Below are 27,721 nucleotides of genomic sequence, written 5' to 3'. Positions count from 1 at the left end.
CATAATTATTTAGTGGTAGAGGGTTTCTATTATTTCTATATTTTGTCAATTATTTCCTTTTAAAATTATTAATATATTGTGCATTACATTTGATATTGCCACCACCATATTTTCTTTGTTCAATACCTACAGCGTGTTTTTGTCCTCTTGTTTATTTTGATCCCTGCAGTATCACATTATTTAGGCATATCTCTGGTAATGCACACATAGATGATAATTTCACATAATCCCAACATTATTATTGCTTCATTTAGCATATGCAGTGTTAACTTATTATTATGACACAGTTATTCTTTATTACATATTGCTTAACATGCCATTTTTATTTGTAGTCTGTGCGTGTGTGTATTGTCTCTGCTGTATTTTGTATTTTTAAGCTTGAATTTTGCTTGTTTTACTCTGGTGGTTTGATAAAATATAGAAAGTAAATATATTTCTAATATCAACTGTAATTACATAAAATATCATAAATATGACTGCTTGACCACTGCAAGGACCCTTTGGGTTAAAACCTAATCAGTGCCTGGATAAGTCAACAACATTAAGTTGAACATTTTAGTATATGTGCTGCCGAAGCGAGCACTAAGTTGAACATTTATTTCCAATGAATATGATGTTATAAATCAAGGTTCCATTCATGGAAACTCATTCAGTTCAATAAAAAAAAAAAAATAGAAATAAGTGAACCTAAAACTAAAATATGTGTTTTTACAACCTTGTTAATTCAAGCACTATAAAAGCTACTCTATAAATCTTCTTTTTAGGGGATGTTAATCATGGGCTAGCTAGGCTGACCTTTCTTAAAGCATGAAGTCAAAGGAATTTAGACTGAAGAGGCTTGCTTCTTTTCCTGGCTTATCTCCCAGGAACAAGTATAGGCAACCGTTATAGCTACAAGGTTATTCAGACTTCATTTAAATAAGAGTTGTCTGTTTTCAAAATTTTCACTGTTCTTCAATATGCCTGAAAGCTCCTGAAAGTCTGGGAATGGTAAATTTAAATGCCTTAGGAGTTTCAGTTTCTAAGGGACTTGTACAGTGACTGTGAGTAGTCGTTGGTGTGGTGCCAGGTTAGCATTATTCTCAAGATGTTTATTAACAAAAGAAAACTCATGGGATGGAATGTTTTGCAAGTTAAATCATATATTTGTGTGTGGGTTAAGGATTAACCTCTGATATATTCATTTAAACCATAATAAAATAATCATTTTTCTTTCTTTAAAAAAATTGTATTGAAACCTGGGGCACCTGGGTGGTGCAGTCGGATAAGCATTCAACTCTTGGTTTCTGCTCAGGTCATGATTTCAGGGACTTGGGAAAGAGCCTTTGTCAGGCTCCACGCTCAGCAAGGAGTCTGCTTGAGATTCTCTCTCCCTCTCCCTTTGTCCCTCTCGTTTGTTCTCTCTCTCTCTCTCTCTCTCTCTCTCTGTCTCTAAAATAAATAAATAAAATATTTTTTTTTAAATTGTATGAATCCTGAAGCCAGATGATGTTTCAGATTTATTTGTGATATTTTAAAGATGAAATAAAAGCTATACAGATTAAAAAAAAAAAACAAAACTATACGAATCCTACTTACTTCTCACCCTTTTTTACCTAGTTTATAAAATTTTTCTTTGGGAGAATATTATTTATTTTCTCTTACTTTTCAATGCGTATGAACTTTTTAAGTAGCTGGGATTTTTTCCCATTGTAAATTTAATGCCCACTTAGCAAACCATGTTATTTTCTGTTTACAAAGTAATTTATTTGAAGAATTCATTTTTCTTCAAGTGCCAATAACTTGGCTCACCTTTTGTTACAGAATTTTTTAAGTTCACTCAGAGTCTCAGTTACTAACATTTTTATGCCTGTTTTATTGATCTTTATTGCTGTTTACACAGATGTCTCATATGACTACTTTTATATTCCAACTCTATTGACCAGATTCTTCTTTATTGAATTATTTCTGTGTCTACAAGACTGTTTTAAATAATACCCCTGCCCAGTTAAAGCAGTGGAGTAAAAGCATGTCTTAATGCAGTGGCATACCTGAGAAAGTACTTTAACTATATTTGGTAAGGTGACTTAGATCCAGGGAGAAATTGATAAGCATATGTGGACCCATTTAAATATCTCCACTTTATTCCCCAGACATCGAGTATTGAGCTTCTCTAGGTCTGAGGTGTGTCAGATTTATACTTTGGTGATCTCTGATTTTTTTCATGAAGACATCTGATTCATTTAAATTACTTTATAAGTAGAACAATGATACATTTTAAGAATAGCTAGGTATTAGGATGCCTGGCTAACTCAGTCGGTAGAGGATGCAACCCTTGATCTTGGGGTTGTTAATTCAAACCCCATGTTAGATGTAAAGATTACTTAAAAATAAAATCTTAAAAAAGAAAGAATGGCTAGTATTCATTTTTTAATCTTCTTGATTGTAGCTAAATTTTGAAAGGAATGTGTAGTCCTTAAATAGAAAAAAAAGAGAAAAGAAAAAAAAAAGGATGTACTGAAGTCTGACCTTTTAGAATATGATCCTTGAAAATAGTAAAATGAATAAGCCAGTGACATGTAGCTAGTTTCTTCATTGCTGTATATTTGTCTGTAAAATGAATTATGTCCATAATATTGCTTTGAATACTGACATAAATCAGTTAACCATTTTAAGCAAAATAAGCTAGAATTAGTTTTAGTTAGAAAAAATAACTGGGCTATTAGGTGCCAAGGAACATAATGTTTAAGTAATTCAACCATATTTTAAAGACAATTTTATAATCATACTTAGATCCCTTCTTGAGACATGACAGGACATTTAAAATACCTAAATTTATGTATTTATTTAATTTTTTTTTTAAGATTTTATTTTATTTATTTGACAGACAGAGGTCACAAGTAGACAGAGAAGCAGGCAGAGAGAGGAGAAAACAGGCTCTCCACGGAGCAAAGAGCCCAATGCGGGGCTCGATCCCAGGACCCTGGGATCATGACTTGAGCCGAAGGCAAAGGCTTTAACCCACTGAGCCACCCAGGCACCCCCCTAAATTTATTTTTAACAATATGTGTTCAGCAACTCAAACTCATGAGTGAGTTCATTTATATTGCCCACTGAAACATATTAAATTAATAATATGAATGTTGAATATAAAAATATGGTCAATAATTGATAAATTATAAAAATCTTTTCCATTATTTGTTATTTAAAATAAATGAAAATAACCTTTTGTTCAGAAAATATAATAATTATGATTTTATTTCTAGTCCTAAACTCAAATGGTTGTTTCCTACTAGCACATTGAGTTTTAGGGTGAGTTCTTACTAACACATTGAATTTTCGGACTGCAGAAGGTTATAGAGATTGCCTCTGATAATCTGGTTAGTACATAGATGAAGGACCAAAAGCATAGGAGTTTTGTACAGTCAGTTGGCTTCAAAGTCATGATCAGTAGGAAAGTCAATTCTAGAATACAGTGAGGTTTGTTTTCTTTTTTTTTTTAATTTTCGTTAGAGTACTAATACAAAAAAAATACATATAGTAAAAAAGAAAAATATATATACAGTCAGATGCCATGACTATTCTGTAGATATGATTAACATCTCTTTTGTAGTTTATATCCTGGTACAAAGTTTAGAGACAGTAATGACTTTGTTCAGTTTAATAATAGCTGCTTTCAGAAGTCTGTAAGTATTATTAACCATGTGTAACAGTTTAATAGCATTTTAATGTGTGCAAGTTTTATTAAACCATAAAAACTATGTTAAAATTACACTAAAATCCAAATTAGAATCACATGGCAGAGGGCTATAGTAATAAGTAAAAACATTATACATAACTTTTTTCTATGGCACCATGTAGATTATAAAAAATATAGCAAATAATTTATAAACCAAAGCACTGAGACACAAAGATATTTGTTTTTGTTTTTAATGTGTGAAATCCTGTTCCAGACAGTTTTTTCCCTTGGTGTTCTTTACTTTTGGGTTTTCAGAGTCCCTTTCTATCTGCCACAACTCTCCCGCCATCCTGTTGGAAATGTCCCCTCACTTTGATATTTCCTCCAAGTTCATTTCATCTTCATCATTGCCTCCATAGTCTTGAAGTGCTTTATATTCTTGCCCTTCTCATTCACCTAAGACTCATTACACTTTCTGCTATGAACTGAATGTAATTAGTTTGTACTATATGTATTATGTTAAAAGAGGTAAAAATATTTGATTACTCACATTGGTATTTTTCCTTTTAAAAATATTCAAGAAAGTCAGGAAAAACTAATAATTTTTTAATGATAAGATCTAAGCAACTGTAACATATTGTTAAATCAAATATCTGAGATAAGGAAGCCTTCCTGAATCCCGTCATGTCATAAGTAAGGAAAGATAGATGCTTTTTCTTTCTGTGCTTGGATAGAAAAATCAGAGGTGGTACATAACTTATGAAGTATGCAGGGTAAGGGTATTGATCTGCAGTAACTTATTTTCAACAATCATCCATCACTTTTGTTGCAAGTAAATTCATTTTATAACTTGGAATAAAACATCTGTATTTTAACAGCCATACTTAGGTGGTTTTCCATTACATAGAGTTTATGTTTTTTGAAATATCAGATGGACTATGTAATCCTCTAACAACTTCTGATTTTGCTTACTTTCCAAAAAATAAAACTTTGACTAAGAATCAAAAATCAAATTTACAAATAATACCATGATGAACACGATGAACACAGGGTTGCATGTATCTTCTTGCATTAATGTTTTTGGTTTCCTTGGGTAGATAGATACCCAGTAGTAGAATTACTGGATCATGTGGTATTTCTGTTTTTTATTTTCTGAGGAACCTCCATACTGTCTTCCACAGTGGCTGCACCAATTTGCATTCCCACCAACAGTGCACAAGGATTCCTTTTTCTCTACATCCTTACCAACACTTGTTATTTCTTGTCAGTTTCATTCTAGCCATTCTGACAGGTGTGAGATGATATCTCATTTGTGGTTTTGATTTGCATTTCCCTCAATATTAGTGATGTTGAGCATCTTTTCATGTATCCTCTGTCCACTTGTGCTTCTTTGGAAAAATGTCTACTTGTGTCCTCTGAATATTTTTAATTGGATTACTTGTGGGGTTCTTTGGTCTTTTGCTGTAAAAGTTCTTTATATATTTTGGATATTAACCCCTTATTGGATATATCATTTGCAAATGTTTTCTCTCATTTGATAGGCTCACTTGTCATTTGTTGATGGTTTTCTTTGCTATGCAAAAGCTTTTTATTTTGGTGTAGTCTCAATAGTTTAATATGCTTTTGTTTCCCTTGCCTGAGGAGACCTATCTAGAAAAATGTTTTAATGTCAAAGAAATTACTGCCATTGTTTTCTTCCAGGAGTTTTAAGTTTTCAGGCCTCATATTTAGGTATTTAATCCATTTTGAGTTTACTTATGTGTATAGTATAAGAAAATGGTCCCATTTCATTATTTTGCATGTAGCTGTCCAGTTTTCCTAGTACGTTTTGTTGAAGAAACTGTCTTTTCCCCATTGTATATTCTTGCCTCCTTTGTTGTAGATTAATTAATTAACCATATAATTGTGGTTTATTTCTGGGCTGTCTATTTTGTCACATTATCTATGTGTCTATTTTTTGTGCCAGTGCTACACTGTTCTGATTGCTATAGCTTTATAGTATATCTTAAAATTTGGCATTATAATCGTCTCCAGCTTTGTTCTTATTTTTCAAGGTTGCTTTGGCTATTTAAGGTCCTTTATGGTTCCATACAAATTTTAGTGTTAATTTGTCCTAGTTCTATGGAAAATGTTATTGGTATTTTCATGTGGATTGCATTAAATCTGTAGATTGACAGAGAATGGATTGACCCTAGTTGGTTGGTGTTGACTTTAGCCTGGAATTTGCTTGCCTTTTACAGGAGCGTATAGATTGGAGTTATTTCAAAGCACAGAAAGATGGGAATAAACAAACACAAATGTTAATATAGTTAGTAAACACTCTTGGATACTCTCTAGAGCTCATCATTTTTCATATTACCTCTCTTCACTGACCTGTGCTAAGAGTTGTCTGCAGAATTGTATAACACAGGCCAGGGCCAAGAGAGTGGGGATGAGGACACATCTCATTTTCACTAATAAGATAAAACTGTTGGATCTTTAGTCCGTATTTTCCTCAAGTAACTGCAAAATATTTGGTTTTGAGATTTATTTCCATTCCTCTTCCAAGAATTCAGTAACTGATAACTGTTTCTTCCAAAATATATTGATAATATTTCCTCCAATACATGAGCAGGGAATATTTTTTTCTATTTACTTTAACCACTGTGTTTTTAACATGAATTATAGATCTTCAAACTATCAGTAAATTAAATCACTCTAAAATATAATTTCACTAAATCAACATCATACTACTAAGATAGAATTACATTAATATTCGCATATTTTCAACCTTTTCATAACCTTGAAATTGAGTTTGAATATAATGCATGTACTTTCTTCTCTGTTTAGTGCTATTGTGATATACATGTTCTTTGTCATTACATGTGTAAGTAAGTAAAACTATATGATCAATGGTTAGCATTTATATTATAGTTTGCCTTTCAAAATATCTGACAGTAATTCATGACCAAATCATTATTTTTAAAAGATAAATGTGTATTATTTTAGACACAAAACAATGTCAAACACACCAAATATGACAGTAAACCCCCCCCAAAAAAGTTTATGTGTTAAAAAGAAAATTTAGGGCAGCTGAGTGGCTCAGTGGGTTAAGCCTCTGCCTTCGACTCAGGTCATGGTCTCAGGGTCCTGAGATCGAGTTCCGCATCAGGCTCTCTGCTCAGCAGGGAACCTGCTTCCCCATCTCTCTCTGTCTGCCTCTCTGCCTACTTGTGATCTCTCTCTCTGTCAAATAAATAAATAGTTCTTTAAAAAAATTATATTAGTGACAAAGAAACTCTCTTTATTCAATATTATGAATTAGACTCTATAAAACACACATAAGGATTACTGTATTTCACAAAATTAAGTTTTAGGTAGATTTTTATTCCTCTTGGGGATGTAGGTAAGGTCATTTTAGTTTATTACCACATATAGAAAATAAAATAACATTAATGATCTACTCATAAAATTATACAGAAAGTTGGTGATTGCTATATCTTTCTGGCAAATACTCATTTAATTTCAAAAGATTAGAATTGAGAAAGACATGAATTCTATGGTAATGCTAATTATTAGGCAATTTAATTCAGTAAGTAATTCTTGAAAAACTACTGTACAAAACAATATCCTTGAGGTTGGAATCTCAAAGCTTCATATGATTTCACTCATATGTGGAATTTAAGAAACAAAACAAACAAACAAAAGAAGATATGAACAAAAAGCAGTCTCTTAAATATGGAAAACAAACTGGCAGTGCCAAAAGGAAGTGGGTAGGGGATAGGTGAAATAGGTAAAGGAGTTTAAGAGTACACTTATCTTGATGAGCACTGAGAAATGTATTGAATTGTTGACTAATTACATTGTATACCTGGAACTAATATTACACTGTATATTAATTATACTTCAATAGAAAATGAAATATTAAAAAGAATACATTTTTTCAGTGTATACATCATTTAGCAATTCCTCTTAGAATGATGTGATTTTTAATTTCTGTTTATCAGCAGATAAAATAACAGTTTAACACTATTTTTTTCAAATGTATATTTGTTTATTTTAAGGTTCAGTGCTTGTCCTGTATTGGAAACTAACTGTATGAAAATTTGCCAAATGCAAATTTTAAGCAAATATGTGGTTATTCAAAAAATTACTTACTATTTTATTTTTCTGTTGTTAATGCAATGGATTTATAGGATTACCAAACATGTAAGATTGTTTATGCAAAAGCTTGACCAGGAATCTTTGGGATTAATAAGGTTAAACTTTGAAATAAAAATAAAATGCTTGCTCTGGAAAAATAAAGAAAAAAGAACAAATTTTCTGATTATATTCTACACTATACTTACACAGATATTTTAAACAATGAAGAAAAAATTAAAGCTGAAAATGTTTTCTCTTGGCTATTATAATATTTTTGGTATGCTGCAATGGTTTAAAAGAGTTTTCAGAAAGTTCTCTCTTCCACAATAAAAAACAGTGTCAGAATTTGATCTCTGCCTACCTGATTGGACAGAATTAAACTTTAATGCCACATTCTGCAGTCTAGTTTGACAGTACTTTTTCATCAAAGACATTGGGCAGTAAGGAAAGAAAAAAAAATGCTCATACTTTTTATTGTCAGTGGAATTACTGTATCTCTACAGGTCAGGGCATCAGTGCGTTTACAGCATACTTTAGTTCCTTAGCAATGCCTTTTGTAGACCAATTTATACGGCTGAAAAGTCTTCTTGCCTTCCAAATTTAATAGGATGATTTTTCCTCACCCATAAAAGTTTTCCAAGCTTCTCTCAAATATTTTAGGTCTGGGAGAACTATAAACCTAATAATGAGATTTTTGAAGATTATCTTACAAGTAGTTTAAATCGAATTATCAGTGCAACTATTTGTGTAGGAGAAAAAGAAAGAGACAGAAACAAAGTGTGTGTATATGTATGTGTGTGTGAGTGTGTGTGTGAGAGAGAGAGTACAAAATTAGAAAGAATTATTAATAAGCCCAGTACTTTAGACATAGAAAGGAATTCACTTTGTCTTTATATATATTGATCACGTATTTTCAGAATAGCATTAAATTGTGTTATATATAACCTATTCACTCTACATAAATATCTTTTTAAAAAATCAACTAGCTCATCTGTTTATGTAACAAACATTTATTAAGTGTTTCTGACCTGGCATATAGGTTTAGAGATAAATATGTATCTTAAATGAATACATTTAAAGTTTATTAAGGAAATCTGTAAAAATAAATATAGCAGAGTGTGTAAGGGCAACATATTACAAATACATAATAAATCTTCAGTGGGAAAATACAGTAAAAAGTTACCTACTCAGTTTTGATGGGCTCTTTAAGGCTTCCAAAGGAGGTATCCTTCGACTTCTACCTTAAAGGAGGAGCACATCACACTGATATATTTCCGAACAAAAGCAGAAGAAAAAAACATGAAGCAAGGAAAGGTGAAATAGCCTGAAGATGTTGCTGGATTACAAAGATTTCGTTGTCATTTCAATTAAAAATATGGATTGTAGGACTTTGGACTTAATCTGTAAACAACAAGAGAAAGTCCTTTAAAGGCTTGTTAAGGCAGGAGTTAAACGGTCAAATTTTAGAGAAGTAACTTAGGGAACTATTTATTTGGCTAAGGAAATAAAGTACCACGTACTTAAGTGACCTAGATAAGGGTGATGGGAGTCCACAAAAAGACCATAAAAAGGGAGAAAATGGGTAGGGTTGAAAGAGATTTGGGAGGAAAAAATCAAAGATTTTAATATTGGTCGAATGTGGGAGCAGAAGGTTCAGGATGGCTCTACATTTTTTAGGCATTGTTGTTTATATGGGTTCAAATGTAAAAATATCATGACCATTTATGTGCTAATCATTGTCTTTAGTCCAAGCAGAAAAGGATCTTAGATTCTCCTGACTTTGTGGCAGTTCTGTGGCTTTATCAGAATGAGTTGTTAGCCCAAAGCCTTTTAACATACATTATGTAAAAGAGCTAGACAGAGTGAATTTTCTGTTGACCTAGCGACATAATAAGTTTTAGAATTAGGACCTATAGAACTGTATAGATAGTACAGTTTCTCTCATGTGTACTTTCTTCCTCTTCTGTTATTTAATTAAAATAATCTAATAATTTTTCAGGAAATGAAATAAAAGTACTTAACACGTATGGAAAGAACTGTTGATCTGTAAATACTTTGTTTTTAAATTTATTCTTTAGTATCTCAAAACCTCATATCCCGATGCATTAAAACTGATTATCATGCTATTAACTACGTTTCAATATATCTGTACATGAGAAAATGCAGACCCTTAAAATCTGTAGGGATGTGTGAGTTCATAAAGTCAGAATTCATAAAATTAATGGAGAAAAAATAAAATTGATGCACTAAAGGCTTTTGTAATAGTACAAATTAATTACTTACTGTATACGACAATGCTGACATATGTACACATGGCAAGATTTCTCTTGGATTCCTTTAAGGAAATTAACCTAAAATAAGTGATCTACTTTTTAGTTTGGGTACCCTAATATTTATTATACATTATTTAATATCACTAAAATTATATTGAATGAAAGAATAATTTTAATAATATGCATATATATCATTGGTTTATTCATAACAGTTATACAATGTATAAGGTATTAAACCCCATCCTTAGTATCTCTTTTGAGTATCTAATAATTGAAGTGGGCAGGTGTTATATGGGTATTGGAAAAGCTCTTTTTTTTTTTTAAAGTTTGAATGCCATCTGTCTTCTTGGCAACATGAATAGACAGTCTACATTTGTGGGTTTAGAGATCTCATGTCTATCACTTATTTAAGATTTATACGGAAAATTAGAAAATGCAAGCACTTATATGCAGGTACTGAACTTTAAGCACATTTAAAATGTCTTTTCAAAATTGTGTGTAGAATATAAAAGCATATTCTTATAATTTGTATTTTATGATTTATACGATTTATGCTAGTTCTCTAAATACAAGCTTATGTTCAGAGAAAAATATATAGATAAGCTTTATCTCCTACAATTGGTCAACCATGTGAGATGTTACTACATGAAATGTTAAATATACCATTTTTATCACTCTTTAGAAGCACAATATAAGCATGCCTTGGGAGAACAGCAATGCCCATAGATGTCACTGATCATCATATTTTTCTATTCCTTTGCCAGACTGTATTTCTTGAAAAAATCATTCATTTAATTCCAAACTTACAAGTTCATAAAAATGTATTTAGATAAATTTGGGGGCTGCAATGTGGCTTTGAATATAAATTTAAGATCTTTAAACTGGGAATCATTTATGAAAATTAATAAATGTTTTGGCCAGTTCTGGCTATTACTTCAATGTCCCATCCCTCAATGAAATTAATCTCACTAACCTGTACTCTTGAAGAATAAGGCTGTTCTTATTGCCAGGTTCACTTTGCTTTCTTTTCTTGCATCTGATCCTAGTACTTCTTTCTTTTGGCCAATTGTTTGCTTCCCTATCCTACACAGCATGTATCACAACATTTGGTATTTGGAAGGTGGAACTGGCTATTGACCAACATAATTAGGATTTGCTAGGCACTAGAAACTGAACTCCCGTCAGATTTTTCTCCTTGTTTAAAATCCTACAGTGCTTTGGAGAAGCAGTTATGTTTGTGACTATCATGGAGAGTATTGACAATGAAAGTATAAGTGGCATGAATCATCCCTCACCATATCCCAATGTAAGAAATACTAATTACTTGAACTCCTGACTGGCTCAGTCAGAAGAGCATGCAGCTCTTTATCTTGAGATTGTGAGTTCAAGCTCCAGGTGGGGTGTAGAGATTACTTAAATAAATAAAGCTTAAAAAAAAACACTAATTGCTTTATTTTTCTAAATTAAAATATAAGTGCATGCCAAGCCTCAAATCCTAGGATGATATAATATGAATTTCATTAATGTGTCTTGGCATTTCTCACATAACCTGGAGTCACATGAAAATATCTTAGGCTTAAAAGGAATGTAGGATAGGCAGGTAAAGGACTCTTCTTTTTAGTAAATATATTCAAAGTCAAGTCTACATCATTAATTTGAGAAGAAAACAATTCTACTCTTTGCAGTTTAACGTGGCTTTGCAACATTTGGCCAGAATTGGCAGCTTGGACACCTCAGAAGGTAACATCTGTGTGTATCAGGCTGCTATCTGCTTCCGTAGTTGTGCCATTTCTCCATGGAACTTGGGGGGAATAGGGTGGGTCTCTAGTATTTTCAGGACCTGAAATTCAATTTTGTATCAGATAACTTGGGGTCACATTAAATCTCTTCTTTAAATGGTTGATTGCCCTACCAAATCTCTAACTTCTGTCTCCTAACCCTGCTGGCATGTCTCACATTATGTCTTTAATGAGCTTTTAAAAAGGCACTGCTAGTCTCTCCTTCCTGGGAGTAATGGGAATACAACTCACTGGGAAAACGACCAGTCAGATATCTCTTTCCTCACTATTTATTCTATGATTCCTTTCATTGGAAGCCTGTGTGTCTCTTAATGAATGTCCCATGCCAGTAGCCCTATATAAATTTGAGTCATTGAATGGATTCCTAGGATAATTGCTTCTACATAAAAAGCACAGTTTTCCATTATGGGACAAAATATCAATAACTTATTATGTGACTTGGATACAGAATGGATTTTCAGAAACATTTCATAGTCTCCTTGATTTCACTCAGTACCATCCAGATGTATGCTTGTTTTCTCTTTATTCTATTTTCTTTATCACATAGGCATTCTTAAATCAGCTTTGGTTTAGGTGTAGACTAGTGGTATATTCTAAATCAGTAATTACTTCTCAGAGTCAAGACTCATCCCTGTATGCCCTACTGTGACTGGGTCAACACTCTTGTCTGAAAACCATCTTGCTTCATTTCTGTAGATTGCTACCATTATACTATGCATATGCCCGAACTGCAGTCTCTTAGCAATCCTGGCTGAATTACTTATACATAGCAGATCTAAGTGTGTATATGTTTGTAAGAAGTGCCATATTCTTTATTTTTTTCTGAATCAAATCCTCTCTACTCTACAACCCCAGCATAGTAGGACAACATGCCCTGCTAGAGAATACTATAGATATACCCCCCATCAAGAATTGTGTTTCTTTTTTATACTCAAGATATTTACTCCTCTATCATCAACACTCCCCTTCATCTTGCTCTTTTTCTTTGCCTGGTTTACATTTCCCCAGGAAACCCAAATATCATACTCTGTATTCTTTAAAAATAAAAGCCAACTTCTACTTCTGTCCCTGTAGTATAAAAGTTCAAAGTGCAGAAGAGAATAAATGTTTAGTGTGTGTGTGTAGGACAAAATAATGCAAGTCTGTATCCCAATTATTTATCCTGTAATATGCTTTCAAAATATCATAGTTATGGGGATTATTTGAGTTGCCTATTGCACGAAATAAAAAGAATTGGAATTTATGTAATAAAACAGATGAAGAAGGGGAAATTTATTCTAGTGACTGGACACAACTATGAGTAAAAACATTCACTGGAATATTTACTCATGAAATTAAAGCCATTGAACTTGAGGCCATAAATAAAATGAAAAGTAGCTATCAAAGTTAATGTATTTTTTATCAGGTCTAGAACAGGATCTAGTTACATCTGCAACAGTTAATTTATAACACTCTATTAAAACCACATTTAAATAAAATTGTTAAATATACATTTAAGCATTTTTTTTCAACTACTAAACAGACCCAGTTCTTATACATTATCCACTGACCACTTATGATCCTCCACATCAGGGTGTTCCCTCAATTGTATCAATTGTTGTATCAATCAGTTTTTTGTTTTTTTAATTTGCAAATATTTTATATACTTTACCCCTTAAAGTTGTAAAATGTAGCTTTTTAGCTACATTTTAGAATTAAAATTAATTCTACATTAATAGAATTAACTGCTTTACACGGTAAACTCAAGGCCTAAGATATTTACATAGTTATTGTCTAGTAAAGAACCATTTCCTTTTCGGACTCTCCATATACCATTTATTCTTATAACTAGTACTAAGAGGTGGCATTCTTTTTAAGATCGTGTAATGATAAGCAGCAGGGCAAATGGTGAAAGAGCAGTCAAACATATTTATTATCTAAGTGACTTCCATACATCAGTTTTGAGTTGTGCATGAATAAATTTTTGCTTCAGGATAATTACAGATTTACATGTCTCTGCATATCCTGAATATTTAGATAATTACTAAATATATATATACACACACATATATATACATATATACATATATACATATATGTATAAGTATATATACATATATATATACACACACACCTATACACACACACACACACACACACACACACCCTTTGGGAACTCCTTGTTCTAACATTCTAAATTTAATAGCACACTATATGAAATAAACTTTTGGTTCAAAGGTACACACCAATTTTGCTGAATTGAAAACATTAACTCCTTAAAATATTTAAATTTCCCCATGCTTTAGCACCTCAGGTATAATTCTATATCTGTTATCTTTTGTTAATTTTTCAAAGGCAAATGATTGCACTCTAATCATAGAAATTAGTATAAGGCATAAAAATTAACTCCCTTTTCACATTTTGCTATTGTGTAACTTTAGGTAGGATCTAACCCTTAGGGTGTCTCTTTGGTAGTGTTTTCCAGACTAGGGACCATAGACATATACTTCATGTCCAAAAACTCTCCATAGTATGGATCTTAATTTTATATTTTAATATTTATCAATACCTCAAAAACAAATTATTTCCTAGTTATTTGGATTGTGAATGTGTGTAATTAGGTACTGGCACAGAATTAATGGCTTACATACACATTTCTGTTTCTCATTACATTGTAGCCTAGGAGTATTACTTTCATTATCAGAGATTAATAGAAAATAATTTGGACGGGGTTATTTTGTATATTTGGAATTGGAGCCAAGTGATAGCCACCTGACATCATATTATAGCAGGATGAGTGAAAATTTTATAGTAATTTGAACACAAAAGTGTGAAAGAATTGAGTCATTATAGGGCAAAGAGGAGTATAGACGGGCTGAGCAACACAGAATACGCATGACGATGGTGAGTATCATAGTCATGTTACATGCAGTAGGAACAATTCAGCAAACAATGTTGTCAATTATATAAAATTACTGTTAATTTAAACTTTATTAGCTTTGTAATTCTGTGAGTCCTCTTTTAAAATTTCTCTCTGGTCATATAGTTCAATGAAAACTATAAATATATAGGGTTTTTGACATGTTTTATGTTTAGTTATTTAAATGATATTGAACATAAATCAGTACAACATGGTAGAATATGAGAATAGCCTTTCCTTTAAATAGGTCTTAAGCTTGGAGTACATTGAAGTTAATATTTGAAGCAATTAACTATAATTATTAGTTTATATTTTTATGCAGGTTTAAGACAATTTTAAACACAAAATAAGACAAAAAATATCTGTAGTTACTGCTACCAATGAAATCATCACTAATTCAAAGTTACAGATTGTCTAAGTTTTCTCTTTGGTTACACATTCCTTTTAAGATGTAAGTATAATCTTAAATAACTCATGAAAATATTGCATTGTATAATCTATTCCTATGCTGTCATGAAGTTTCCTCCTAAAAATTTTAAATTTACTTTTCTCAATTAGCAAGAACTGGAAAATCTTTATGGATTTAGTGCTTGATGTCCTTTCTGTAGGAATGCTGTTGTGCATAAACATAAATTTTAGGTTCTAAGGAATGAACGCCTAATTTTTTTAAATTATTATTTCAATGACATTTATGTACCAACTTAAAACTCACCTTAGCCATTTTAATATTATTATTTCAATAACATTTATTTACCAACTTAAAAAGCAATATAAAAAAACATTATTTTTTTCTTCTTGCAGAGTTACCTTTGAAGGGTTTTATAAGACTTGTAAGGTTTATATATTTCTCCTGGTCTTATACTAAAATAGACTGGTATGTTATATATCTTTTTCATACATTATGCAAAACAATGAACTATGATGAAAGGAGAATGGGAAAAACTGTAATCCATGAAAACTCTCTTAGGCTTTTATTTACAGGAAAAAGAGAGAGAGCATAAACAGAGTTAAGTTAAATCTGATGTTTCTAGCATGTGAAAAAACTGCATATAAAACATTGATCATAAATTTACAAATAAAATCTAAAAATATAATACAGGATGTTTTTAAACTGTGGAGTCATATTTTCCCCTTCCATTTTCATTCTCCTTTTATTAAGAAAAAGGCAGAAATAAATAAATAAAAAGGGAGAATAATAAAGAAAAAGATGCCTCTTGATAATGTGTCATTTTGCTCTTGCTTTGCCTTTCAGTAAGATACCAGCAATTGTATCTTTGAAATGATAAACCTTTTACAAGCTAAGCCTTGCACAGCAGTAAGAAACAGTTGAAAATAAAATGTGATTGCATTCGTGGTTCCCTTCTCTACATTTACCTTAGTGATACTGAAGTAGGATGATTTTACTCTGATATTTAAAGTCTTCGCTGAAGGATCTATTGCAATTTGTCTTGATTTCAGTGCCACAAATCAACTGGAAAAATCCCTCTAACTGTATTCCTTTCCAGTACACTTGTTTAACTTGTAGAATAGTCATATATTTATTATCTTCTTTCTTGCAGTTTATCAGGAGATTGCTAATTGATAATTAGGTGCAGCCATATTTTTCTTCTTCATCTCTTATGATTAAACTAACTTTGAATATGTATTGTCATTTAATTTATATCACCACTTAAGTGCTATAAATAATTATACTTTCATGCCTTAAAGTAAAAAATCTCTTTAAAGGCCTTATTCTACTGTTTCTGCCATATTTTTGCATTTGTTTTGGTGACTAAACACAAACTCTGTTCTTTTCCTCTTACTTGTTTTTACATATAAAACCCATAAAGCAAAGTGAAAAGGTCTCCTTTAGTGTTTTCTAGAAGATAAACTTTTTCTTAAAAAAAAAAGAGAGAGAGAGGGAGAGAGAGAAGCTAATGAGAAAATCAATATGATGATAAATGACTCATTATCTGTTTTGTGTCAGGAGTTTTTAGTTATAGCTTCTTCATAAGAAACAAAGAGTGAATCAAATGACAAGTTGTTTCTCCCCACAAACTAATCATAACAAAGATTGTTCACATTCCCCCAGTTTTGGCACTTATAGTTGTCTTTGAATTTTTTTTTTCAAGTACTTATTGAGTATAGGCTATATGTTAGCTAGTGTGTCAGGAATTAAAGTTGAATATAGGAAATATATAAGCATCCAAAGGAGCTTAGTCTTGGGAGTAAAGCACAGCAAACAGTCTAGAGAGAGGAGAAGAAAATAATGCAATGTAGTAAATGACACTTTGGGCTAAAAAGAGAGTACCATGAAGGGAAATCCTCTAATTCAGAGTCAGGAAAAATGTCTTGGTATGAGTTACCGCTAAACTACAATATGAAGAATATGAAGGAAGATATAATTTTGATAGTGGAATTAGGGTAGGTAGAAGAAAATTGTGAATATTTATAGCACTGGAAATAGCTTAATATTCATGGATCATGTGAGCATATGTTCATGTGTGTGTATATATGTGTGTGTGTTGGCACCATGTTCATATTCATCTGGTTGGGAAAGGCAAAGGGATGGTTTCTGAGTGCAATCAAGTGCAGGAGTGGCTTAGAGTTAGATTACTAAGCACTTTGTGTGTACCATTAAGAAATTTAGACACTATTCTTAGGATTTAGAGGAATTGTTAAAAGTTTTTGAGAAAGAGGATGTCATAGTCATGTTTATATTTTAGAAAGATAAAGTATTTGTTGCAATTGAGGAATGGAATTTGTTAGGATAAGGTGAGAAATGTAACTCAGGACAAATATTATAGTGTCTTGAAATTATATAATGGCATATTAGCACAGGGAATGGAGATTAACAGGCTGACTGGAGATATGTTTCTATTTTTGAATTGAAGTAGAACAGCTAGGACACCTGGGTGGCTCAGCTGGTGAAGCCTCCGCCTTCTGCTCAGGTCATGATCTCAGGGTTCTGGGATCAGACCACTCATCAGCCCTGAATCAGTCCCCTCAGGCTTCCTACTCAGTGGGGAGTCTGCTTCTCCCTTTACCTCTCCCCCTGCTTATGCACGTGCAGGTGCCTGTTCTCTTTTTCTCTCTCAAATAAATAAATAAATAAATATCTTTAGGAAAAAAAATAAAGTAGAATAACTGGATATGAGCGCTGAATAAGAGACTCACCAATGCAGTCATTTTTCAAGGCAAGTTATGGACTTTTGGTTATACATAATGGCTTGAGCAAACATATCTTCATCACTGCAAATTGCACAAACACTACTAAAATAGCCATATAAGGGATTTTTTTGAAAGACGTAATTCCATTGAGCAAAGACACAACACAGGACATCACAAGAAAAAAGATGTCAATTGAATGATGAAAGCTGCTAATTTGCTGTTAATTTTGCAAACAAAAGAAAGTGACTATAGGAGGAGAAATTAAGAAACAAATGCCACTAAAGTATACTTAAAAGGATGAAGAATTGGAGGCATTTGCTATCTGTGAAGGCAAGGTTAAATGGAATTGAAAAAAGAAAGCTCTTGAATGTCACTGTTAGAAGGCTTTGTATATTTACTTATTAAGACTTATTTACTTGTTTGAGAGAGAAAGAGAGTGCTCATGACTGGTGGGAGGAGCACAGGGAGAGAGTCCTCAGGCAGAGTTCCTACTGAGTGCTTGACCCATGAGATCAAGACCAGTGAGATCACAACCTGAGCCAAAACAGAGTTGATGCTCACCTGACTGAGATACTCAGGTGCCCCAACTATTAGAGGCATTTAAACCCCTCTATATACTCCCCTTTCCAAGTACTTGGTTATTCCCTATAACCCTGTTCCACACAACATATGCACAACTAGACAGAATATTGAAAATCTACTCTCTAGAAAGGTTAAAACAGAAGGAATTTGGAATTGTGAGTGGTAAGCTCTACTCAAGTGGAAACTATCTTGCTGAAACTAGAGAATAATGAATATCTATACATTAAATGGTGAGGGTCCAAACCCCTGTTTCTACTCAGCGGCCAGATCACAGACACTCAGACTCATAATTACCAGGCTACAGATAACACCAATCCTCCCTCCCTGGGAAGGATATATTAACTGTTAGAGATCCTGGTGAAATAGTCATATCCTCCTTAGTCACCTTCATCTATACCTGACCCTTAAAATTTGCAAATACACAGCAAGCTTCCAACCTGGTATTTAGTGCCTCACTCTTAAATAGGATCAGACAGACAAGGATCACTAGACATCTAGAGAAATCTAACATAAAAGGGATCAAACAAAGAAACATTAAAGAGGAACTCAGAGGAATTGAAGGCATCCAGGAGCAGGGGGGGAAAAAAAAAAAGCTTCAAAACTATAACTGATAACCTCAGAGAAGCAACCAACATATACATCCACTCAAAAGAAAACCAAAAAACAACATACTATGAAAACTAAATACAAAGAACATAAAAAGAGCTTGGGGAAACTTAAAAAAAATCATAGAAGAAATTAAAAATTAAAGGGAAAGCTTGAATGGTAAAATTAAGTTTCCCAGAAAGGAGACACTCTCCCCTCCCAGAAAAATACAAGGATGTGAAATGAGAGGAACAGATGAGTAAATTAGTAAAAGTTTCAGGTGATTCAACATTTGATTTTCAATATTCATAGAAATAACTGAGAGGAGAAAATTAATAATGGAACATTTCAATACCATTTCTGAGAACTAAAGTCCATGCATCCATTTGTAGATTGGGAAGGGCTCAACCAGAACCTGGAAAAATTAATTAAAACATAAGACCATTTAGAAATTTTCAGAAAATCAGAGATAAAAAGAAGATTGATAAGATGATCCTATCTTAAGATAAAAATATATATATATACCCCCCAGAACTTTTAAAAATGGCATAAAAAAGGATCAGTAAAATTCTAATGCCTAATATTGAAAATCATAAGTTAAGGGAAAAATGGTTACCAAATCTTAGAAAAGAATGGTATTCAAATTTTAGACCACCCAAGCTATCAATCATGTGTGATAATGAAATAAATGACCCAAACTATGATAGGTTGTGTCAGGATGAGAAACCAAGTGATAAAATGTTTTTTGAACTAGATCACCCACTGTCTAGCTGGCAGTGAGTACCCCACCACTGGAAAGATGGACCACAGATAGCCTGGCATAAGAAAGTGGCCAAATCATTTAAATTTCACTGGTAATAAATTGGGGTGGTATACCAGTGAAAGACGAATCTAATAACTGGTCCAATGTTGAAAATCATGAGGGAAATAATACTATCAAGGGCAACTGGTTGTATGCTATTGCCAAACTCTATTGACATCTAGAAAAAGGATTAAAAAGAAAAGGCTGAGTGTGATTAACAAGCAGTTGAAAGCCAAGAGTGAAGTCAGCAAACCTTGACAGCATATAAAAAGGATCTCATCTCCTCAGAAGGAGTGTAGAGAAACTTGAGAACCGGTTCCAGGATTTGTCATTAAAGAAGCTGAGTTCCAAAGAAGGTTGAACTTCCAACCAAGGGCCTTTGAGGAAAGGAAAGTAAAAACAGCCAACCAAACAAAAACAAAACAAACAAAAATATGTTTAGAAAAATAGGCGTTTTGAGGGAGGATTCTAAATTTATAGGCAAGACATGGGCCAGATTCTCTTAAGCCTAGAATGTCTGAGGATCAATATTAGTAAATGGAGGTCAGTTAAGATGATTTAGCAGAGGCACCAGTATTTTTTTTTTTTTTTTTTGAGGTTGGGGCACCAGTATTGAAGACTAATGGGGGGAGATCGAATGCATGCTCAAAAGTTGAACCAATAAAAAAATATCCAACTCCCAAGGTAAAAACTCAGTTTAGCCAGGGTAGAAATAGTAAGATGTGCTCATTGTAAAATCCCAATCATATTCTGCTAGAATTTTTAAAATAGTCTTTTTCACTGCCTGTGCTGACAACACCTATAGTTATGTACTTAGTGGTGTGCTGGTCTCAGTGCCTTTCTTTTGTCCCTACTTGACTATAAGAGCTATGCAGAACTCTTTATTTTCTTGGTCACTGTAGCACTGGAATATAGAAGGAGCTCTTGAAATAGTTACTGACATTTTGAAGAACTGAATTGTATCTGGGTTAGCCCGGCTTTGCCCTTTTTGATTGTCCCCCTTTTGAAATTAAGGCCCATGACAGTAAGGACTTTGTCTACTTTATTTAGCTCTGTATCTTCAGCAACTAGCAAGTACATAACGACAAACAATGTTTGACAAATAGTATAAGTACAACAAATATTTATGGATTATGTGCTGTTAAAAGACTTCAGCTTTGGCCATACTGACAGTTATCACGCTATGATGCAATGTTAGTTGTCAAGACTAACAAAAGCTGAAACATGTTCAGTTTGGGACTCTAAGAACAATCTTAGATTAGGATAAATATAGTTTTTTCATGATAATAAGGAAGAATGTGTTTGAGAGGAGAAACTGGTACCTGGTGGTGTTCAATCTATGGGTCTAACAGTAAGTGCTGTAGGAATCCTGAAATAAGAGAGTTATGGTAGCTTTTAGAGGACAACCCTTTAATTTGTATACATTTTCCTTAAGGAAACAGAACAGTTCTTAGGTCAGCAACCTGAGTACATTCAATTTAAATCAAGACTTATCTAAAGAAAGCTTGTGAGCTTTCAACAAGAAATATTAGCACTATCACATATAAATGCTAGAAAAAACACAATAAAGGAAATTTTAATATGTAGCCAAACTCAAAAGAAAGAAGTAGAAACTACCAGGGGTTAGAAATGGAAAAGGCAATTAAAGATAAACTGTGAAGTCCAGCTAAAATATTGACAACTTAAGTATTTATATGTATACAAATATATATGTGTATGTTCTCTAGAAAATGCAGTCTAAGATTTTACTAAATTCACAGGCATAGAAGACAGTTAGGGTCTTCCCAAGTCAGAAAGAAAAAGAACCATGATGCAAATGATTCCCTAGGGCCTGCACCATCTGTGAAAGGAAACCTAGAAACACTTTACACCACAAACTGAGTAATATTAATAATAAAAGAACTTCGTATCCATGAAAAGAATATATGTAAGGGGGAAAACAGTGATAAATCCAAGATTCCAGCCTATGCAAAAAGTATACGATGGCTCGATTTACACCATCATTGGTTATAGAATCCATGTGAAGAAATTAATAATATAAAAACTAGTTCAGACAGCTAAAACCTCTAGAACCAAATAAGTAATTACTGAGATTTATTATGTTCCAGGTTCTCTTTTGACTGAGAGGATAAAACAATGAACAAAGCAGAAAAAAAGTCCTACTATCAAGGAGCTTATGTTTTAGTAAAAGAAAGATAATAAGTAAGATAAGTAGTCACAGTGTGGTAATATTAGTCATGACAAAAAAAAAGGGAGTTAAAAACTCTTCTCACAGTTTGACAAAATAAAAATAAAAATAAATATTATATATAGATGTTTGGGTACATGTAAAACAATATTATAGAAAATGGAATTTATGTTCTTTACAGCACGTATTAGAAAATGTGAAGTATATATAACCAGCAAAACAAGTATTTAACTCAATAATTAGAAAAAAATAGTAACTTTAAGGAAATTAGAGGAAAAGTAATAAAAATTGGTTATATAGAAAGAACAGAAAGATAATGCAATAAAATAAAGGCAAAACTCAGAAATTTGATTAAGAAGATATCACAAGTAATATTAAGAATGTTAAAAGCAGTTTTATATTCATATAGTCAATATTAAATACAAATATAAAAGTGACCCAAAAAACCATAAAGTTTATGGTAAATATCATAATACTTTTGATATAAAACCAAACTTTGTAAGGTAATGTACCTATAATCTTTTCATCATGCAGACAACATTTTCAGATGATATTTTGTTTAAATTTGTTTCTTCAAAGAATCTGCCTTTCAAATGGTTGTCAGTTTGGGAAATATTGGCTGAACATGGCTTCCAAAAGCAGAATGGAGGTGCAGAAAGTTCAAACCTACTTTGGGGATATTTTAGAGTTTGGATGTTAAACACTTTGGATTATTAAAGATTTTTAAATTTGCTGACAGTTTTTGATGACTCTAATGAAGGACAAAAGTCTATTCTAATGAAGAACAGAAGTCTTGGCTAGTAAAAAATTACAGTAATTGTTTTTTCTGCTATAGTCATTGACCAGATGTGTATGTTTTTAGTTGGCATAATCATTGAAAGGATGTTAAATTCTGATTTTCATCTACATAGGACAGATTTTGTAATTGGTATCTATGTATCAGCATAATGTGTATAGTAATTTTAGATCAATAAGAACACACACAAATTTAGGAAACACCTATACTAAAACTATCATCACTTACTTAAAAATCTAATTTAACTGGGCATTCTGGTTTTTGTTTTTTTTTTTTTTTTTTTTTGCTATAAATCTAGCAATTCTACCTTGGACTCACTTCTGTCCTCTCCTTGTGATAACTTGTCATTCTGTGAGAAGCATTCCAACATCTTGAGACATAAGGACCACTTACACTCAAGAATCAATAGATTTGATTAATAAAAAGCATATGGATTTTACGAATCAACTGTGGCATAAGAAAAGCAAACTTCAAAATATTTTATTCTCTTGGTTTTCTTTTTTAATTTCACAACTTAGACTGTTACTTGAGAAGTAAATATATGTTCATTTATTTTCTCATGAATTCATCCTTAGAAAATAACTTTAAAACATTGGTGAAAGGAAATCAAAAGACTAATTCTTCTGTATAAATTTTTAAAAGAAAAGTTTTGCAAGACAATATTTTAAAATTTTATAGTTGTTACATATTTGACAGAATTCCAGATAACCCTTGATTTGTCTTTTACTGTGAAAAGTACACATTAAATTTAGCTTCAGTTTTATGCTAGTTTTACAAAAAGAATTTAAGAGCTTTACATATCATGTAGTAGGCCTGTTAAAATTTATTTTAACTTCGTTAATTTATTTCAACTAACTTCATGAATGTTTGAGATTTCCCAAATTTCAGTGAGCAGTATATTTTATGTGTATGTGTGTGTGTGTGTGTGTGTGTGTGTGTGTGTGTTTCTCTCTCTCTCTCTCTCTTCTTTTTCTGGTCTTTTTAAAAATTTTAATTCTGGTATAGTTAACATAGTTTCAAGTATACAATATAATGATTCAACAGTTCCATCTGTTACTCTCCGCTCATCAAGATAACTGTACTCTTAATCCCCTTCTATTTCACCCCCCACCCCCCCACACACACCTCTGGTAACCATTCGTTTGTTCGTAGTTTGTAGTTACAGTCTCTTTTTTGGTTGGTCTCTTTTTCTCTATGCTTTGTTTCCTAAATTCCACATATGAATGAAATCTCCTGTTGTTTATCTTTCTCTGACTGACTTATTTTGCTTAGCATTATACTCTTCAGCTCCAACCCTGTTGTTGCAAATGGCAAGATTTCATTTGTTTTTATGACTGAATATATTCCATTTTTTTTATATATGCCACATCTTTATCTATTCATCAATTGATGGACAACTGGGCTGTATCTATAATTTGGCTGTTGTAAATAATACTGCAATAAGCATAAGGGTACATATATCTTTTCAAAGTAGTGTTTTATATTATTTGAGTCAATACCCAGTAGTGGAATTACTGGATCATATGGTAGTTCTATTTTTAATTTTTTGAGGAATCTCCATGCCATTTTCTACAGTGACTTCTCCAGTTTGCATTCCTACCTACAGTGCACAAAGGTTGCTTTTTCATCGCATCCTTGACAACAACTTGTTTTTTATGTTTTTGATTCTAGCCACTCTAACAGGTGTGAGGGGGTATCTCATTGTAGTTTTGATTTGCATTTCCCTCATGATTAATGATTTTGAACATCTTTTTATGTGTCTGCTGGCTGTCTATATGTCTTCTTTGGAGAAATTTCTGTTCATGTCTTCGGCCCATTTTTAATTGGATTCCTTGAATTTGTTTTTGGGTTTTTTGGTGTTGAATTGTATAAGTTCTTTATGTTTTGAACATTAACTCTTTCTCAAATATGCTATTTGCAAATTTTTTCTCCAATTCAGTAGGCTGTCTTTTAGTTTTGTTGATTGTTTCCTTTGCTGTAAAGAAGGAGAATTTTGCTGTAGTCCCAATCGTTCATTGTTTATTGTGTTTCTCTTGCCTAGGGAGACATACCTTTAAAAAAAAAAAAAAAGTATCAATGACTCATGTCAAAGAAATGACTGCTTATGTTTTCATCTGGGACTTTTATGATTTCAAGTCTCACATTTAGGTATTTAATCTATTTTGAGTTTATTTGTGTGTATAGTGTAAGAAAATGGTTCCATTTCATTATTTTTCATGTAGCTGTCCAGTTTTCCCAGTGCCATTTGTTAAAGAGACTGTCTTGTCCCCATTGAATATTCTTGCCCTGTTTGTTGTAGATTAAGTAATCATATAAGCATGGCTTTCTGGTTCTCTATTCTGTTCCATTATCTATGTGTCTGTTTTTGTGCAGTACCTACTGTTTTGATTGCTACAGCTTTGTAGTATATCCTGAAATCTGGGATTGTGATACTTAGTTTTATTCTTGTTTTTCACGATCACTTTAGCTATTCAAGGTCTTTTCTGGTTCCATACAAATTTCAGTATTATTTGTTCTAGTTCTGTGGAAAATGTTATTGATATTTTCATATGCATTGCATTAAATCTGTAGATTGCTTTGGGTGCTATGGACATTTTAACAAAATTTCTTCTTCCAACCTATGAGCACAAAATTTTGTTTCATTTATTTGTATTGTCTTCAGTTTTTTTCCTCAGTGTTTCATGGTTTTCAGAGTATAGGTCTTTCAGCTCCAGGGTTAAGTTTATTTCTAATTATGTTAATATTTTTGGTCACTTGCAAATGTGATTGTTCTCTTAATTTCTCTTTCTGCTGCTTCATTAGTAGTGTACAGAAATGCAAAGTATTTTAGTATATTGATTTTATATCCTGTGACCTTACTAAATTCACTTACTGTTCTCATAGTTTTTTGGTGGAGTTTTTCAGGTTTTCTATAAATAGTATCATTGATCTGCAAATAGTGAGAATTTTACTTCCTTACCAATAGGGATGCCTTTTCTTTCTTTTTCTTATCTGATTGCTATGGCTAGGACTTCCAGTACTATCTTGAATAAAAATGGTGACAGTGGACATCCCTGTTTTGTTCCTGATTTTAGGGGGAAAGCTGTCAGGTTTTCACCATTGGGTATGGTGTTAGCTGTGGGTTTTTCATATATGGCCTTTACTGTGATAAAGTACATCCCTTCTAAATCTATTTGTTGAGGGTTTATATCATGAATGAATACTGTACTTTGTCAAATGCTTTTTCTGCATCTGTTTAAATGATCATGTGTGTTTTTTTTAATCCTTTCTCTTATTGATGTGCTGTATCACATTGATTTGCAAATATTGAACCATACTTATATCCATAGAATAAATCCTACTTGATGGTAGTGAATGACTATTGTAATATGTTGTTGGATTTGGTTTGCTAATATTTTGTTGGAAATTCTTGCATTTATGCTCACCAGAAATATTACCCTATAGTTCTCTTTTTGTAGTGTTTTTATCTGGTTTCTGGGTTTTTTTGGGCGGGGAGGGAACACTGGCTTCATAGCTTTCCTTTTTTTTTTTTTTTTGGACAGTTTGAGAAGGATAGGTGTTAACTCTTTAAATGTTTGCTAGAACTCATCCATGAAGCCATCTGTTCCTGAACTTCTGTTTGTTGGATTTTTTTTTATTATTATTTATTCAAATTCATTGCTGGTAATCAGTCTGTTTAATTTTCTATTTCTTCCTGCTTCTGTTTTGGTAGGGTATATGTTTCCATGAATTTATCCATTTCTTCTAGGTTGCCAGTGTACTGCATATAACTTTTCATAATATTCTTTTATAATCCTTTGTATTTCTATGGTGTTCATTGTTATTTCTCCTCTTTCATTTCTGATTTTGTATATTTGAGTATTTGAGTCCTCTGTCTTTTTTTTTTTTACAAGTCTGGCTGAAAATCAATTTTGTTGATCTTTTCAAAGAACCAGAGCTCCTGTTTTCATTGATTGGTTCTATTGTTTTCTCATTTCTATTTCATTCATTTCAACTCTCACCTTTATTTCTTTTCTTCTACTAGTTTTAAATTTTGTTTGATCTTCTCTTTCTAGCTCCTTTAAGTGTAAGGTTAAGGTTAGGTTACTTATATGGGGTTTTTCTTGCTTCTTCCCTTATTGCTAAAAACTTCTATTTTATAACAGCTTTTGCTGCATTCCAAAGATTTTAGACCATGGTGTTTCATTTTCATTTGACTCTATGTATTTTTTTAAAATTTTCTCTTTGATTTCTTGGGTGACCCATTCATTGTTTAGTAGCATATTATTTAACCTCCGTGTATTTGTGTTCTTCCGGATTTTGTCTTGTGGTTGATTTCTGGTTTCATAGGATTGTGGTTGGAAAAAATGCATTAGATGATTTTGATCTTTTTGAATTAGTTGAGACTCATTTTGTGGCCTGATATGTGCGTTATTTGGGAAAATGTTCTATGTGCACTTGAAATGTATATTCTACTGTTTTAGGATAGAATGGTTTGAATACATCTGTTAGATACATCTGGTCCAATGTGTCATTCAATGTCACTGTTTCCTTGTTGGTTTTCTATTTGCATGTCAATCCATTGATGTAAGTGGGCTGCTAAAGTACCCTACCATTATAGTAGTACTGTCAGTTACTTCCTTTATGTTAGTTATTATCTGTTTTATATATTTGGGTGCTCCCACATTGGATGAATCCAACATTGCATGAATAAATATTTAATTGTTATCTCTTCTTGTTGGATTATTCCCTTTATATAGTATCCTTTGTCTAAGTTTTTGTTTTAAACTCTATTTTGTTTTAAACTCTACCCAGATTTTTTTTTTCCACAACCATTTGCATGATAAATGCTTCTCCATAGCTCCACTTTCAATCTGCATGTGTATTT

The 27,721-nt window shown here is 32.3% G+C and overlaps 1 protein-coding gene across 1 annotated transcript in view; it reads left to right on the top strand.

Moving 5' to 3' along the window:
• Window positions 1-27,721, top strand: part of EYS (eyes shut homolog) — a gene marked incomplete at both ends in the record, with an annotated part of 1,618,725 nt that overhangs the window by 611,113 nt on the left and 979,891 nt on the right. The window lies entirely within an intron of this gene.

Source organism: Martes martes (genome assembly GCF_963455335.1).
Source record: "Martes martes genome assembly, chromosome: 6".
NCBI classification, from domain to species: Eukaryota; Metazoa; Chordata; class Mammalia; order Carnivora; family Mustelidae; genus Martes; species Martes martes.
Note: the sequence above shows the minus strand (reverse complement) of the source record. Positions and strands in the feature narration are given on the sequence as shown.